This window comes from Salvelinus namaycush, chromosome 11 (genome assembly GCF_016432855.1).
Source record: "Salvelinus namaycush isolate Seneca chromosome 11, SaNama_1.0, whole genome shotgun sequence".
NCBI classification, from domain to species: domain Eukaryota; kingdom Metazoa; phylum Chordata; class Actinopteri; order Salmoniformes; family Salmonidae; genus Salvelinus; species Salvelinus namaycush.
The window spans coordinates 44,156,037-44,163,866 of record NC_052317.1 but is presented as its reverse complement, the minus strand read 5'-3'; positions in this window follow the sequence as shown (position 1 = coordinate 44,163,866).

The following is a 7,830-nucleotide window of genomic DNA, read 5'->3' as shown; positions in this document are numbered from 1 at the left end:
AGGTTACATCTATCTGTATAGTCCATGACAGACACTGTCGTGTTAGAGGTTACATCTATCTGTATAGTCCATGACAGACACTGCCGTGTAAGAGATTACATCTATCTGTATAGTCCATGACAGACACTGCCGTGTTAGAGGTTACATCTATCTGTATAGTCCATGACAGACACTGCCGAGTAAGAGGTTATATCTATCTGTATAGTCCATGACAGACACTGCCGTGTAAGAGGTTACATCTATCTGTATAGTCCATGACAGACACTGCCGAGTAAGAGGTTACATCTATCTGTATAGTCCATGACAGACACTGCCGAGTAAGAGGTTACATCTATCTGTATAGTCCATGACAGACACTGCCGAGTAAGAGGTTACATCTATCTGTATAGTCCATGACAGACACTGCCGTGTTAGAGTTTACATCTATCTGTGTAGTCCATGTCAGACACTGCCGTGTTAGAGGTTACATCTATCTGTATAGTCCATGACAGACACTGCAGAGTAAGAGGTTACATCTATCTGTATAGTCCATGACAGACACTGCCGAGTAAGAGGTTACATCTATCTGTATAGTCCATGACAGACACTGCCGTGTAAGAGGTTACATCTATCTGTATAGTCCATGACAGACACTGCCGAGTAAGAGATTACATCTATCTGTATAGTCCATGACAGACACTGCCGTGTAAGAGGTTACATCTATCTGTATAGTCCATGACAGACACTGCCGTGTTAGAGGTTACATCTATCTGTATAGTCCATGACAGACACTGTCGTGTAAGAGGTTACATCTATCTGTATAGTCCATGACAGACACTGCCGTGTTAGAGGTTACATCTATCTGTATAGTCCATGACAGACACTGCCGTGTTAGAGGTTACATCTATCTGTATAGTCCATGACAGACACTGCCGTGTAAGAGGTTACATCTATCTGTATAGTCCATGACAGACACTGCCGTGTAAGAGGTTACATCTATCTGTATAGTCCATGACAGACACTGCCGTGTTAGAGGTTACATCTATCTGTATAGTCCATGACAGACACTGCCGTGTAAGAGGTTACATCTATCTGTATAGTCCATGACAGACACTGTCGTGTTAGAGGTTACATCTATCTGTATAGTCCATGACAGACACTGCCGTGTAAGAGATTACATCTATCTGTATAGTCCATGACAGACACTGCCGTGTTAGAGGTTACATCTATCTGTATAGTCCATGACAGACACTGCCGAGTAAGAGGTTATATCTATCTGTATAGTCCATGACAGACACTGCCGTGTTAGAGGTTACATCTATCTGTATAGTCCATGACAGACACTGCCGTGTAAGAGGTTACATCTATCTGTATAGTCCATGACAGACACTGCCGTGTTAGAGGTTACATCTATCTGTATAGTCCATGACAGACACTGCCGTGTAAGAGGTTACATCTATCTGTATAGTCCATGACAGACACTGCCGTGTAAGAGGTTACATCTATCTGTATAGTCCATGACAGACACTGCCGTGTTAGAGGTTACATCTATCTGTATAGTCCATGACAGACACTGCCGTGTAAGAGATTACATCTATCTGTATAGTCCATGACAGACACTGCCGTGTAAGAGGTTACATCTATCTGTATAGTCCATGACAGACACTGCCGTGTTAGAGGTTACATCTATCTGTGTAGTCCATGACAGACACTGCCGTGTAAGAGGTTACATCTATCTGTATAGTCCATGACAGACACTGCCGTGTTAGAGGTTACATCTATCTGTGTAGTCCATGACAGACACTGCCGTGTTAGAGGTTACATCTATCTGTATAGTCCATGACAGACACTGCCGAGTAAGAGGTTACATCTATCTGTATAGTCCATGACAGACACTGCCGAGTAAGAGGTTACATCTATCTGTATAGTCCATGACAGACACTGCCGTGTAAGAGGTTACATCTATCTGTATAGTCCATGACAGACACTGCCGTGTAAGAGGTTACATATATCTGTGTAGTCCATGACAGACAATGCCGTGTTAGAGGTTACATCTATCTGTATAGTCCATGACAGACACTGCCGAGTAAGAGGTTATATCTATCTGTATAGTCCATGACAGACACTGCCGTGTAAGAGGTTACATCTATCTGTATAGTCCATGACAGACACTGCCGTGTAAGAGATTACATCTATCTGTAAAGTCCATGACAGACACTGCCGTGTAAGAGGTTACATCTATCTGTATAGTCCATGACAGACACTGCCGTGTAAGAGGTTACATCTATCTGTATAGTCCATGACAGACACTGCCGTGTTAGAGGTTACATCTATCTGTATAGTCCATGACAGACACTGCCGTGTAAGAGGTTACATCTATCTGTATAGTCCATGACAGACACTGTCGTGTTAGAGGTTACATCTATCTGTATAGTCCATGACAGACACTGCCGTGTAAGAGATTACATCTATCTGTATAGTCCATGACAGACACTGCCGTGTTAGAGGTTACATCTATCTGTATAGTCCATGACAGACACTGCCGAGTAAGAGGTTATATCTATCTGTATAGTCCATGACAGACACTGCCGTGTTAGAGGTTACATCTATCTGTGTAGTCCATGTCAGACACTGCCGTGTTAGAGGTTACATCTATCTGTATAGTCCATGACAGACACTGCAGAGTAAGAGGTTACATCTATCTGTATAGTCCATGACAGACACTGCCGAGTAAGAGATTACATCTATCTGTATAGTCCATGACAGACACTGCCGTGTAAGAGGTTACATCTATCTGTATAGTCCATGACAGACACTGCCGTGTTAGAGGTTACATCTATCTGTATAGTCCATGACAGACACTGTCGTGTAAGAGGTTACATCTATCTGTATAGTCCATGACAGACACTGCCGTGTTAGAGGTTACATCTATCTGTATAGTCCATGACAGACACTGCCGTGTTAGAGGTTACATCTATCTGTATAGTCCATGACAGACACTGCCGTGTAAGAGGTTACATCTATCTGTATAGTCCATGACAGACACTGCCGTGTAAGAGGTTACATCTATCTGTATAGTCCATGACAGACACTGCCGTGTTAGAGGTTACAACTATCTGTATAGTCCATGACAGACACTGCCGTGTAAGAGGTTACATCTATCTGTATAGTCCATGACAGACACTGTCGTGTTAGAGGTTACATCTATCTGTATAGTCCATGACAGACACTGCCGTGTAAGAGATTACATCTATCTGTATAGTCCATGACAGACACTGCCGTGTTAGAGGTTACATCTATCTGTATAGTCCATGACAGACACTGCCGAGTAAGAGGTTATATCTATCTGTATAGTCCATGACAGACACTGCCGTGTTAGAGGTTACATCTATCTGTATAGTCCATGACAGACACTGCCGTGTAAGAGGTTACATCTATCTGTATAGTCCATGACAGACACTGCCGTGTTAGAGGTTACATCTATCTGTATAGTCCATGACAGACACTGCCGTGTAAGAGGTTACATCTATCTGTATAGTCCATGACAGACACTGCCGTGTAAGAGGTTACATCTATCTGTATAGTCCATGACAGACACTGCCGTGTTAGAGGTTACATCTATCTGTATAGTCCATGACAGACACTGCCGTGTAAGAGATTACATCTATCTGTATAGTCCATGACAGACACTGCCGTGTAAGAGGTTACATCTATCTGTATAGTCCATGACAGACACTGCCGTGTTAGAGGTTACATCTATCTGTGTAGTCCATGACAGACACTGCCGTGTAAGAGGTTACATCTATCTGTATAGTCCATGACAGACACTGCCGTGTTAGAGGTTACATCTATCTGTGTAGTCCATGACAGACACTGCCGTGTTAGAGGTTACATCTATCTGTATAGTCCATGACAGACACTGCCGAGTAAGAGGTTACATCTATCTGTATAGTCCATGACAGACACTGCCGAGTAAGAGGTTACATCTATCTGTATAGTCCATGACAGACACTGCCGTGTAAGAGGTTACATCTATCTGTATAGTCCATGACAGACACTGCCGTGTAAGAGGTTACATCTATCTGTGTAGTCCATGACAGACAATGCCGTGTTAGAGGTTACATCTATCTGTATAGTCCATGACAGACACTGCCGAGTAAGAGGTTATATCTATCTGTATAGTCCATGACAGACACTGCCGTGTAAGAGGTTACATCTATCTGTATAGTCCATGACAGACACTGCCGTGTAAGAGGTTACATCTATCTGTATAGTCCATGACAGACACTGCCGTGTAAGAGGTTACATCTATCTGTATAGTCCATGACAGACACTGCCGTGTAAGAGGTTACATCTATCTGTATAGTCCATGACAGACACTGCCGTGTTAGAGGTTACATCTATCTGTATAGTCCATGACAGACACTGCCGTGTAAGAGGTTACATCTATCTGTATAGTCCATGACAGACACTGTCGTGTTAGAGGTTACATCTATCTGTATAGTCCATGACAGACACTGCCGTGTAAGAGGATTACATCTATCTGTATAGTCCATGACAGACACTGCCGTGTTAGAGGTTACATCTATCTGTATAGTCCATGACAGACACTGCCGAGTAAGAGGTTATATCTATCTGTATAGTCCATGACAGACACTGCCGTGTTAGAGGTTACATCTATCTGTATAGTCCATGACAGACACTGCCGAGTAAGAGGTTACATCTATCTGTATAGTCCATGACAGACACTGCCGTGTAAGAGGTTACATCTATCTGTATAGTCCATGACAGACACTGCCGTGTTAGAGGTTACATCTATCTGTATAGTCCATGACAGACACTGCCGTGTAAGAGATTACATCTATCTGTATAGTCCATGACAGACACTGCCGTGTAAGAGGTTACATCTATCTGTATAGTCCATGACAGACACTGCCGTGTTAGAGGTTACATCTATCTGTGTAGTCCATGACAGACACTGCCGTGTAAGAGGTTACATCTATCTGTATAGTCCATGACAGACACTGCCGTGTTAGAGGTTACATCTATCTGTGTAGTCCATGACAGACACTGCCGTGTTAGAGGTTACATCTATCTGTATAGTCCATGACAGACACTGCCGAGTAAGAGGTTACATCTATCTGTATAGTCCATGACAGACACTGCCGAGTAAGAGGTTACATCTATCTGTATAGTCCATGACAGACACTGCCGTGTAAGAGGTTACATCTATCTGTATAGTCCATGACAGACACTGCCGTGTAAGAGGTTACATCTATCTGTGTAGTCCATGACAGACACTGCCGTGTTAGAGGTTACATCTATCTGTATAGTCCATGACAGACACTGCAGAGTAAGAGGTTACATCTATCTGTATAGTCCATGACAGACACTGCCGTGTTAGAGGTTACATCTATCTGTATAGTCCATGACAGACACTGCCGTGTAAGAGATTACATCTATCTGTATAGTCCATGACAGACACTGCCGTGTAAGAGGTTACATCTATCTGTATAGTCCATGACAGACACTGCCGTGTAAGAGGTTACATCTATCTGTGTAGTCCATGACAGACACTGCCGTGTTAGAGGTTACATCTATCTGTATAGTCCATGACAGACACTGCAGAGTAAGAGGTTACATCTATCTGTATAGTCCATGACAGACACTGCCGTGTTAGAGGTTACATCTATCTGTATAGTCCATGACAGACACTGCCGTGTAAGAGATTACATCTATCTGTATAGTCCATGACAGACACTGCCGTGTAAGAGGTTACATCTATCTGTATAGTCCATGACAGACACTGCCGTGTAAGAGGTTACATCTATCTGTATAGTCCATGACAGACACTGCCGTGTTAGAGGTTACATCTATCTGTATAGTCCATGACAGACACTGCCGTGTAAGAGGTTACATCTATCTGTATAGTCCATGACAGACACTGCAGAGTAAGAGGTTACATCTATCTGTATAGTCCATGACAGACACTGCCGTGTAAGAGGTTACATCTATCTGTATAGTCCATGACAGACACTGCAGAGTAAGAGGTTACATCTATCTGTATAGTCCATGACAGACACTGCCGTGTAAGAGGTTACATCTATCTGTATAGTCCATGACAGACACTGCCGTGTAAGAGGTTACATCTATCTGTATAGTCCATGACAGACACTGCCGTGTTAGAGGTTACATCTATCTGTATAGTCCATGACAGACACTGCCGTGTTAGAGGTTACATCTATCTGTATAGTCCATGACAGACACTGCCGGTTAGAGGTTACATCTATCTGTATAGTCCATGACAGACACTGCCGTGTAAGAGGTTACATCTATCTGTATAGTCCATGACAGACACTGCCGAGTAAGAGGTTACATCTATCTGTATAGTCCATGACAGACACTGCCGTGTTAGAGGTTACATCTATCTGTATAGTCCATGACAGACACTGCCGTGTAAGAGGTTACATCTATCTGTATAGTCCATGACAGACACTGCCGTGTAGAGGTTACATCTATCTGTATAGTCCATGACAGACACTGCCGTGTAAGAGGTTACATCTATCTGTATAGTCCATGACAGACACTGCCGTAGTAAGAGGTTACATCTATCTGTATAGTCCATGACAGACACTGCCGTGTAAGAGGTTACATCTATCTGTATAGTCCATGACAGACACTGCCAGAGTAAGAGAGTTACATCTATCTGTATAGTCCATGACAGACACTGCCGATGTTAGAGGTTACATCTACTGTGTATAGTCCATGACAGACAATGCCGTGTTAGAGGTTACATCTATCTGTATAGTCCCATGACAGACACTGCCGAGTAAGAGCGTTACATCTATCATGTAGTAGGTCCATGACAGACACTGCCGTCGTTAGAGGTTACATCTATCTGTATAGTCCATGACAGACACTGCCGTGTAAGAGGTTACATCTATCTGTATAGTCCATGACAGACACTGCGTGTAAGAGGTTACATCTATCTGTATAGTCCATGACAGACACTGCCGTGTAAGAGGTTACAATTCCCCCCCCCCCCCCTATCTGTTATAGTCCATGACACGACACTGCCGGGGTAAGAGGTTACATCTATCTGTAGAGTCCATGACAGACACTGCCGTGTCTGTATACGAGGTACATCTAATCTGGATAGTCCATGGACAGACACTGTCCGTGTTAGAGGTTACATCTATCTGTATAGTCCATGGACAGACACTGTCCGTGTAAGAGGATTACATCTATCTGTATAGTCCATGACAGACACTGTCGTGTTAGCCCAAGCCTGGAGCAGGGTTGTTTCTGTCACATACATCTTTATATACTTTCCCATTGACTATAGCTACTGCCAAGCCTGGAGCGGGTTGTTTTCAGTCACATACATCTTTATATACTTTCCCATTGACTATAGCTACTGCCCAAGCCTGAGCGGGTTGTTTCAGTCACATACATCTTTATATACTTTCCCATTGACATAGCTACTGCCCAAGCCTGGAGCGGGTTGTTTCGGTCACATACATCTTTATATACTTTCCCATTGACTATAGCTACTGCCCAAGCCTGGAGCAGGGTTGTTTCAGTCACATACATCTTTATATACTTTCCCATTGACTATAGCTACTGCCCAAGCCTGGAGCGGGTTGTTTTCAGTCACATACATCTTTATATACTTTCCCATTGACTATAGCTACTGCCCAAGCCTGAAGCAGGGTTGTTTCAGTCACTACATTTTTATATACTTTCCCATTGACTATAGCTACTGCCCAAGCCTGGAGCGGGTTGTTTCAGTCACATACATCTTTATATACTTTCCCATTGACTTGACTACTGCCCAGCCTGAAGCAGGGT